The following is a 10216-nucleotide window of genomic DNA, read 5'->3' on the forward strand; positions in this document are numbered from 1 at the left end:
GCGCATGCGTGTTTCTAACATCCAGTTCCAGTCCCGGAACTTCCAGCCAACTGCATCAGGGAGTGACAAGGTACATTATCAATACTTCTTCCAAAGTCGCCATGCTTGTTTTGGAGTTTGTCATTGTCATAAACTTTTGACTCTGGGCAGCTCCCCCCTGGTGGATATATTGGTGAACAGCAATACCAACACCAAGACCGCATGGAATTATGTGATCAGTGATGGTAAAATCGCTTGAAACGGACGGGTAAGATTTTGTACGTAAATGCAGCATACATGGGTCTTAACCACTCTCACAGAGCAAGATGGAGTATTGACAGACAACAGACGTTGCATTTTTGGAGCTATGAGAGAGTACATTTCTTAAGCAAAAAGAACATACTGGCAGCGGTGGGATTCGAACCCACGCCCCCGAAGAGACTGGAGCCTTAATCCAGCGCCTTAGACCGCTCGGCCACGCTACCCTGTGCTGCTGCCTTCCATTCATGTACTGCTGCATCAGAGAGACACGGAGTCGTGTAACGGCTGATAATAGACTGCAGTTTGTGTGCGGCAAAAATTGTCCAGCAGTAACTGTTCTGATGTTACAGCTCTCTCTTGAAACCAATAAATCACTGCTCTGCACTTATTGTGAGAAGTGGAGGGGTCACGCAGTTGCGGATTGTTACGATCTTAAGCTTTTTTTCATTATTTGTCAGAGACCCCACGCATGAATCTAAAAAAAAAATCTGGCATTGATTGTTAACTCTTATCTGCGGCTGATAATCTCATCGCAGCTCAACACACACACTTGAGTTCAAATGGAACCAAATACTTATATATATATTGAAAAAATCCATACTAAGTTATGCATGTATTGTGGCTGTGATGTGGTTAGTGATAAAAATGAGGGTATGGTCAAATAAGTTTTTATCTTATACTTATACTTGACAGCACAAAACTTTTTTTTTGTAAAGTAGGGAACTTTTTTCTGGTATTGAGCATCAGTATTCAAAAATTGAACAATCGTGCATCACTGGTATGAATATCAACAACCGAAATGTTAGTTTGGTGACAAGGGTATAACACACGTGGAGACCAAATGGGAGTGAGGGGGTGAATTTCGGGGAAGGGGGACAGCAGAGGCCTATCTGACATGAGGGGGAAGCGTTGGATCATGTTGCGTCAACACACACGCAAACACCTACAGACACGCACACTTCCCGCTGCCAAGAGGGTAGAAACAGATAGCGGCACGTGAGGGGCGAGGGAGCAAGTGAAATGCCCATATTTAAGACCTGCCTCGGACCGGACAGGCGGAGGTGGGGGGGTCTGTGAGATCTCACCGGAGACAGAGGAGCAAAAACAAGTAGATTAGTGTCCAAACACACTACCGACTTCTGGATCGATACACACACTCCACGAATAAACGTTGGATCTACAACAAAGTGACAGATGGTTCCATTTTAGGAAACGCAGGTAGCAGAAGTAAACACACCATGTCTTTCTTTGGCTTTGGTTTGAACCGGTGTCGACACCAACGGACGATTGATCGAAGGAGATCAAGCGCATGCGGGGAAATACCATTCTTCGGACCAAACTGTACCAGAGCCACAGTGGGAGGTCACTTTGGAGCTCTGGCACAGTTGGAAGACGAGTCACAGCCCAAGCATACTTGGACCACAGTGCACTCCTCATGTGACTACAATGAATTTTCTTGTGCTCTGAAGTCAATCGTGGTGACACTTTACTGAACATTGGTGAGCATGTTTATGCTTCCTGGACTGTATCCTTGTGTCTCGCTCTCCCTGTTTGTGAGGACAAGAATTCAGTGTCAGCGTGTATCTGTATGTCTAAGGTGTGTGTGTATCCATTTATTTTCACTTTTTTTGTGTTACACAGCAAACTAACTAAATTGAATTAAGTTACCATCAATGTTATTTACTGGTGCGTAGAGCCAGCTCTCTACTTGGTGGCATCAACATTCTCACCTGATCTTGACAGAAGCCAAATGCTAGCACACAACTGGCAGAAGAAAGCAGGCAGTGCAGCAGCCTGAGGCGACAACCATCACTGAAGAAGTAGGAATTGAGAGTAGACCAGTAACAGAAGCAGTGTCTTCCTGTTCATGGATTAAAATCAGGAAGTAGCATCTGGAAAATATCTCACACCTTATTTTTATGTTTGCAAAAGACTGTGAAGACGTTGTTGACCTTGACTTTTCTGATGACACCTTCAAAACAGTAATGGCTTCGGACTGTGAGGTAAAAAATAATAGCATTGAGAGCCACACTTTGGGTCCTGTTGAGGGGAAGTGGGTCAGAAACTGCTCGGAAAACATGACAACCTGCCGGAGGTCCTGGCCGTTACTCAAAGTGATTGTGTCGTGCAAAAATAGACTTTCCCTTGTTCCAAAAAATCAAAGGTTTCCTGGAGTGTCAGAGCAGAAGTGTGGAGGTTACAGTGCAGATTTGTGTCGCTGCAGAAGCCAGCAGAGCTTTTAGAGAGGCTTAACGAAAAAATGCTGACCCAGCAAGTGCATTAGTTCGGAGCGCGGGGCTCTTATAAAGTGTCAGCGGTCTCAACACATCAGCAGAACTCAGCTGGAACAGACGTAGGAAATGTGGGTCAGCGTGTCGCGTTGGTGGTTCAAGAGGTGGCGATCGATGGGTGTGTGTGCGATATTGTTACGGGTTGGTTCAAGAGATGATCAGGATGACATGGGATAATAACAGTGTTCTTTCTCACAGCTGATAACTAGCCAATAAGCCAGTTGATCCAAGCTAACAGTAAATAATTTCCTTCCACAATACGATCTACTATCTGCAATTCTAAGCTGATGACTACTTCTTAAGTTAAACACTTCTTCGGATGTTTACTGCGATAAATGTGGTTTCTTTGTAGTGAGATCAAGGGGTGAAAACTACAAAGAAAACAGCATTTACCTGCCATTATGTTCAAAAATCTTGTAGATGCTTTTGTTTAGCTGAAGTGGTGCATTTAAGTTGCAGCTGACTGGTGTTTTATCCTTCATTGCTGAGAAGTTTGTAAAACAACCTGGACATTGAAGGGTTACAGTCAAAATCCAGAAGAAGTTTCCAACGGGTGAAGCACTTTCTCCTCTCATGAGCCGTCATTATGAACTGGCAACTATCGAATCATCTGCGGTTTCCCTGAAGAAGCCAACGTCAAAGCGAGTGAACATGTGCATGACGGGACAATTTTCTGATAAATGTTTAAGTACAGAGCTCACGTCCAAGGAACATTGTGGCTCCGCATTTGAAAAGCAGTTACAAAAACAGCAGCTGGTTTCATATGTTGACTGTGAGTTCTGGTAGTGGTTGGAAGCGGGGGTGATTCGAGATACTTTCATCTGGGGCTCACAGTGGGACCAGAATTGAACCGCAGAGGCTCATTTAAAGCAGCAACACCTGTAACTCGCCACTGAAAAGTTTGCTCTTTGCTCTGGTACTTTTTTCTCACTGAAAAAAATCTGTTGTAAAAAAAAAAAATTATATATATATGTATATATATATATATATATATGTGAGAGTATCAACAATCAATATCAATTTGACAATATAGTTTTTCCACACGAGAGGTGACATTGAAAAATTACTAATACTTTAAGTGTGACTCCTAGAGTGTACACACAGAAATATGGCAGACCTGGTTTGGAGATTGCTTTTCTTGGTGTAAATGATCTTACTGTGTACAGCAAATACAAAGGAACCCAAAGTTTAGCGAAATGTCTGTTGAAGTAAAGAGATGATGGAGCTCCAAAACAGACTTAGTAGAGGGGGATCTACGAGAGTCTGTGTGGTTCCAAACGTTTACTGTTGGTCACGTGACAGCGTGTGTTTTTAAGGGACTGAAGAGACTCACTCGCTGTGTTTACACCACTGCTACTTCAAGGTACAGCCTGGGTGGCTTCACGTTTGACGGCGCTGCCTCGTGACAAGATGGATGGGTGAGGTGGGTTAGAATCCCTCTGAGCCCTCTGTTGCCCCCCACCCTGCCTGCTGACCCACTTTGACGGGGAGTCAGAGCTGCAGTGTCAATGATCTGCAGCAGCGTTGTTATGGACTCGAAGCAACTGAGCTAACCTGACAGAAACTGATAAAGCTACAGGTCCCGTCTCCAGCATCAGTGGTCAACTCCCACCAGAGCCGCTTCAGTGAACCGTGGGCCTCCAACAAAAACTATTAGTTTGTCTGCGAATGTGTGTGAGTCACCGTGGAGGGAGTCCGCAAGTAGCTGTGACGGCTAATTAGTGATTAGTCGCATGACTGAAAGAGGACGAGCGAGTTTTCTAGCACTTTGTCTTTGTAACTTCATTAATGATAATGCACTGCGCTGAACTAAACCTGCCCGTCTGAACTCGGAATAATAGGTTCCTAGCTTGGTTGTTTTTAGAAATGGTCTATCTTTCGGTTATTCCTTTGATTTGAGTTATCAAACAAATAATCTGTATGAATAAACACAGACATATTCATTATCGGCTGTTATCTTCATATAACAACTTCAATACCACAGAGAAAAATGACCATTTTGTAACGTTAACTACCTTAAACGAGAGCAATATGGCTGTTCCACAATGGCCACTATTAACAAAAAGACTGTAAAATGAAAAGAAATGTGATGCAAACGTGAGGTAAATAATCCATAAAATGGGCCTAAACTAAGATAATACATTGCTTTTGTCTATTTATATGTCCATCAACTAAAACAACACTTAAATTTGTGGCTCACCTTCTTTGTTGCTTTGGATGCCATGTTTGCTTGCTATGCATTCTGGGTAGCCTTTGCTCCCAAGGGTGGTGTCAGAAAATCTGAGTTCAATACAGCACTCGACTGAATGTTCTGAGAATCAGGGAAGTTCTTGCTCTTCATGGGAGAGTTTTCAGATTGATGGCTAAGACTTTGGCTGTGTCAACATCTAGGCCCATGAGCTGTAGGTGAGAAGTCAGGCCAAAAGACGTCATAAACATATACCAAAGCGCCAGATTTAACAATGGAGCGATGCAGTATGCACTGTAAATTTGACAGTTGTATTGCTAGCCTAATGGCTACAATCGAGAAACACACGTTGTTATAGCCTTTCACTTTTCCAATGGTTTACTGTTTTCTTAACTTTCCATTCACATTTTTTTACTTTCCAACAAAACAACTCCTTCGAGCCGGATTTGAACCAGCGACCTAAGGATCTCAGCAGATTACCACTACAGGCCTCCGCTCTACCAACTGAGCTATCGAAGGGCACATGCTCATGACAGAGACACGAGTTGGACTTCACTAAAATTGTAGGCACAAACTCCGTTTGAATCTGGTCCCCTCCCTCCAGTTGGGATAGACTCCAGTGCTCTGATCTGGGTTAATGCTCTTTGATCAACAGTTTCAGGAGCTCATATTTGAGCTCTTCAAAAAGCTACTCTTTCAATGATCTAAAGCTGTTGCGGGCTTCTGGAAGAAAACAAGCTGCTGAGATTGTTTTCTTTAGCGCCTGGATCAACGTTCCGACCTGACATCAACAGTTCTGTGTATAAACACAAGTGTAATGGATGACTCTTTAGCTCAGGTCGCTCCCCTCCACCCCAGTACTCCCAGATCTTTCCTGGATTAGTCAGGAATGCCGCTTCATAAGGGGACTTCAAATGCACTTTTCCAAAAGCTTCCATCAATAGCGATCTCACTGGCTGAAAACAAACCCGGACTTATCGCAGCAGAGGCCCGCCACTGTGGATTCAACCCCCCGCTGAAGGGACTAGGGAGAAGATTCTCACAGGCACGTGGAGAAAAATTCATATCCAGAAGTGCAGTTCAGCTGGAGCTGCTTGCTCATCTGTGTGTGGATGATGAACAGCGTGAGCGTTACACAACAAAGGGTTTTAACTCGCACACACGCTTGCTCATGGTAGCACACTGCCATTGCAGCACAGATGAAAGTGTGTCTGCGTCACACTGTTCCGTGTGAGTCACTTAAAATCACTGTCCACCATAAATGTGTGTGTGCTGTCATCACTAACAGAGAATCGAGTTCCACCAATGGTCACTTTGAAGAAGCTGATACATGGACGGCCTGATGTCAGCAGAGGTTTACGTTCCAGCCAATCTAGCACGCACAGTTAAACCAATCATGTGTCAGATGAAACAACAGACAGACAATCAACTGATAGGTGAAGTTGCACATCCTGGTCCTTTGAGGCTCGGTTTGCTGCTGCTTTACATGATGATCAGAAGGCACCATTTCTGTTCTTCCACCAAAAGGTCATGTGACTGAGCAGGATTTCAACTGCAATTGCATCAACAAGAAGAGCAGTCTCTGCAACTTCTGACTGACTTGCTGAGAGCATATGACCACCAACACGTGCTATTTCACCAGCCCTCACCGTGCCACTCTCAGGTCAAGACACGCTGCAATAAAGCAGAGGATTGAATGTTTGCTGTTGAGAAGTGGACTCAGCTGAGCTCAGACCAGCCGTTTCAAGATACCACTGCATTCCACTGCCCTACCAACCGTGCTTCCAGTCCAACTCTATGCTTGTGTTAATATTTTTAGATCCCCTATGTTGCTAGTGAAAAGGGCTGTGAATGAGACATATATTATCTTCAGTGTTTCTTAATAATGCTCCATTTTTTCACTCACTTCTTTTCATGGCATTAGAGAGAACCTTTTCCAAAATGATTCCTTCGAGCCGGATTTGAACCAGCGACCTAAGGATACCCGCACAATGCCACTACAGTCCTCCGCTCTACCAACTGAGCTATCGAAGGACACACACTGCCTTCCTGAGCATGAATACGCTGTTTGATGTTGGGGGGTTTGGTGCAGCGGGTGAGAAGTCAGGTCCAAAGTCCTCATAACGCACACATACCACGACACACGCACTCATGAATTCAACAGTACAACACTCAGCGCTACACATTCAACAGTAGTATTGTCATGCTAATGGTTATAAACGTGAAACACATTGCTGTGAGTACCTTTTTTAATAGGTCTTTTTACAAAAGATTTCCTTCGAGCCGGATTTGAACCAGCGACCTAAGGATGTCAGCACAAAGAGCCACTACAGTCCTCCGCTCTACCAACTGAGCTATCGAAGGGCATGTGGGTAAAAAGCAACGCGGTAGCCACCACTGCCAATTCAATAGTAGGTTCATGGCTGCAATAAAAAAAAACATATTGTTGGAATACTGTACACCTGGGAAAAGAGAGGAATGTCAAATGATGCGGGATTAAGCCAACTACATATGTTTTGTCCAGAAACATCCTCACATCTCCATCATTTCTCTTCAGGCGCATCTGTTTCATAAAGTCTAAAAATAAGTCCAGAGGAAAACAGGATGCATGGATTATCCTGAGCAGCCGAATAAGTTACTGTGAGCTCAGTGTAAGACAGTGACCGTCTGTGGCTCATTTCCCAGCAGGGTTGGGCAAACATGAACCACTTTTTTGGTTATACACACCAAAAGTCTTCCATCGAGCCAGATTTGAACACGCAACTTCAGGATGTCAGTGCAAACAGCCACTACAATCGTCCGCTCTACCTGCTGAGCTTTCGAAGGAGGTCATGAATAGAAAAAACAGCAATTAAAACTTCTTTTAATTTTGGTCGAGGAGTTTACAGTGTTTCATAATGAATTCCCATGTTTTTTCAGGGCATGATAGAAGTCCTTTTTTCAAAAAGGATTCCTTCGAGCCGGATTTGAACCAGCGACCTAAGGATATCAGCAGAAAGTGCCACTACAGTCCTCCGCTCTACCAACTGAGCTATCGAAGGCCAAAGATCTTGTTTACCGAGTCCAAAGAATACGATGTCAACCAAGGTCTGGAAAAACAAATGTGAAAAAAATGCCATATGTCTGACCATCAAAAATCTCATGTCAGTCTGGCCAAGTGCTTCCGTTATGTTATGTATGTATATGTTATTATGTCATTTTAGGCAACAGTAGTTGCTATATCAGTGAGTACTCAAGAGCCTGAAAGAAAGCTGGAGCTGGTTGATCATTACTAGTTGAATCACTTCTGGTGTAATGAGTCAACGTTATCTTGCCCAGGCTCAAACATATGATCATATTTAATACGTCACTGACCTCTGCGACTACTAGAATTACTCCTCACCTAATCTACCTGTAGCTAGTGTTTTCCCTCTCCAGCGTTCTCTCTCTTCTGAACCCCGACACGAAAACATATGACTGGAGAGGTACTTTTCACTTCTCACTTTTTTTTGTTTTTCCTGTCCACCATTTCATCCAAACTCAGCTGCTTCTCTTGACACACTGGGAGCATTACAAAATAACAACGAGTTCAATATGTCGCTCTACTTATGTGATACATACATCACTGTGTATATCAACATGGAGAGATATATTCTCACACTATGAAACTCCAGGCCAGTAGCCTCCACCACTACATGTTTCCCTGGTTTCCTCCTCCCTTCATCACAGTTTATCTTCTGACCTGTCACTTTGTTCAACTCTTGACACTTTATCACCTCACATTGTCACCATGAGTGTGAACCACGGATGACCACTTAAAATACAATACTGATACCACATTTATTCTGTCTGCAACTCTTCCTAAAACTGTCAGCGAAGTTAGTTGAACCAGCATAACTTGTTTTCCTGAGCGTTACCTTCTACTTAATATGCCGTGAGCTCATCGTGGGCTGTCTTGATATGGAGTATATGTAGCCCCCAGTTTGTAGTTCTACTTTTTATTTTGACGTGAAGCTATGTGAGATTTGAATAGTGGAGGGAATAAACACCAGACAATGGGCCCTTTAACAAACAACGAAAACCCCAAAAGCTCCTCCGAGCTGGACTCGAAGCTGTTTGTCTATTTCATCTTCTATATTCTACACATTGTTTGAAGTAGTTTGTTCGAAGACAAGCTAACAGGATGGCTGTCGGACTGTCCTGTTGTTCTTTCGAAACGGCAAACGTCACGTCACCTCACACGCAACATGTACACCGGTCGTTCAGAAACTTGATGGCCATATCAAGGTGGAGCTAAATAAAGACATCTGCTGTCACATGGCCTCACACACCCAGCAGCCTCTCATCTCATCCAGAGAGCTGCCGCCTCTCTGGAGTGGACACTCCACAGCGACCCGTGTTTAAGGCTGCTGTTTACATGAGCTCATGCTGCAGGGACCTTGACCTGGTGGGCGAGGCCACACAGCTCCATGCATGAGAAACGTCACACACACACACACAAACGTTTCGTCGGAATTTAGTCATCTATTAGTCAATAAAGTTGAGATATCAACGTCTGCTACTGGAAAGGTGTTTTTTGGATTACAGTGATTAAAGTATAAAGGGTTTTTAACAACACAATGACCAATCTGGTGACAGCAAAACACAGTTTTAAAAGTATTAAAGTCCTGTCCGTCTAACAGCAGCATTTTTAATCCGTTTATTTGTGAATTTCAAAATTTTGACATCGCTAGAGAGAATGAAACTGAAGAATAAAGAGATAATTCTCAGCCATATAAAGTGACTTGTTGGTCGCTAGTTGGAATGGAGAGATGAATATAAGGTAGATGGACAGGATCGAGCGACTGTGGATGGATGATGGTATAGATGGACGGGTAAATGGATGGTTGTGGGGATAGGTTTGGGAGGATGGATGGATGAAAAGATCAAGATATGTTGAAGGAACTGTTAGATTTATTCTTGGCTGGCTGCATGTCACATGGACTAGGACAAATAGACTCGCACTGCACTGTTGAAAATGGACTGCGAACAAATGGATCTAAAATACGGATGGATGGAGTGGCAGGCCAGTCAGATGTGGGTATGTATGAACAGATGGTCCGGATGAATGAAAGGATGTTTGGACACAAGGATAGATGACAGAGGAAATAGTTGGATAGAAGCGTGGATGTATGAGCGAATGGTGAGGGGGACCGATGAACAAATGATGGGAGAACTGGTGGGTGGTTTAATGGTGTGATGATGAATGGACACCTGGGTGGATGGAATAGACGAATGGTGTATAGTTTATCTTGAAGGAGCTGGTGAATGAACAGAGTGAGCGAACGTGCCGTGAAAGAGAAACCACTGGAAGAAGCTGGACCTTGTGAGTCCAGAGGAAGCAAGTCCATAAATCAGAGCTATTCAAGTTCAAGTTTGGTAAGACGTGCCAGTCAGCATGCTGCCGCTCATGAGCCTCACTCATCCATATCTTTACGACGGCGATTTGATGCCAGGATCAAAGGTCCAGCTTGATTGT

The 10216-nt window shown here is 43.8% G+C and overlaps 5 non-coding genes across 5 annotated transcripts; all 5 read right to left on the reverse strand.

Moving 5' to 3' along the window:
* Nucleotides 1-382: 382 nt before the first annotated feature.
* On the reverse strand, nt 383-464 carry trnal-aag (transfer RNA leucine (anticodon AAG)). The gene has a single exon. It is a non-coding gene; the product is annotated as a tRNA-Leu (tRNA).
* Nucleotides 465-5150: 4686 nt separating this feature from the next.
* Nucleotides 5151-5238, reverse strand: trnay-gua (transfer RNA tyrosine (anticodon GUA)). The gene is given in 2 exon segments: nt 5151-5186; nt 5202-5238. It is a non-coding gene; the product is annotated as a tRNA-Tyr (tRNA).
* Nucleotides 5239-6665: 1427 nt separating this feature from the next.
* Nucleotides 6666-6753, reverse strand: trnay-gua (transfer RNA tyrosine (anticodon GUA)). Its single transcript is given in 2 exon segments — nt 6666-6701; nt 6717-6753. It is a non-coding gene; the product is annotated as a tRNA-Tyr (tRNA).
* Nucleotides 6754-6993: 240 nt separating this feature from the next.
* Nucleotides 6994-7083, reverse strand: trnay-gua (transfer RNA tyrosine (anticodon GUA)). Its single transcript is given in 2 exon segments — nt 6994-7029; nt 7047-7083. It is a non-coding gene; the product is annotated as a tRNA-Tyr (tRNA).
* A 587-nt stretch (nt 7084-7670) lies between these two features.
* trnay-gua (transfer RNA tyrosine (anticodon GUA)) lies at nt 7671-7760 on the reverse strand. Its single transcript is given in 2 exon segments — nt 7671-7706; nt 7724-7760. It is a non-coding gene; the product is annotated as a tRNA-Tyr (tRNA).
* Nucleotides 7761-10216: the final 2456 nt, after the last annotated feature.

The sequence above is a fragment of the Synchiropus splendidus genome, chromosome 4 (assembly GCF_027744825.2).
Source record: "Synchiropus splendidus isolate RoL2022-P1 chromosome 4, RoL_Sspl_1.0, whole genome shotgun sequence".
Classification (NCBI taxonomy): domain Eukaryota; kingdom Metazoa; phylum Chordata; class Actinopteri; order Syngnathiformes; family Callionymidae; genus Synchiropus; species Synchiropus splendidus.